Genomic DNA, 403 nt, shown 5'->3' on the forward strand with positions numbered 1-403 from the left:
ATCTGCCTATTCCAGCTTATTTATCTGATTCATCTCCAGACATTAGCTTTGTTCTCCTTCTCTGCTAGATTTTCAGAGCCATATTTGTGGTGTCTAAATATTATCCCCCTCCAACTGCTACACTACACTCTGCACGTGAACAGAGTATTTAGCAAAGTGTTCACCTTCTTTACTGCAGAATTTCTGCTTCTTAACTATCTAATAAATTCTCCAAAACAGAAAACCCAATTGCTCATTTTTCTCTCAAATTTTTCCTCCATCAGTTTGCTATAATTTGCTTCACTTGGAATTAGCCCTTTTGAAAACAAAACTGTCCATAAGTCAAGTTATCAGAGGTAGCCATGGTTAGTCTGCATCCGTAAAATCACGCAAATAATCTGGTGGCACCTTATAGACTAACAGA

Source organism: Chelonoidis abingdonii, chromosome 1 (assembly GCF_003597395.2).
Source record: "Chelonoidis abingdonii isolate Lonesome George chromosome 1, CheloAbing_2.0, whole genome shotgun sequence".
NCBI classification, from domain to species: domain Eukaryota; kingdom Metazoa; phylum Chordata; order Testudines; family Testudinidae; genus Chelonoidis; species Chelonoidis abingdonii.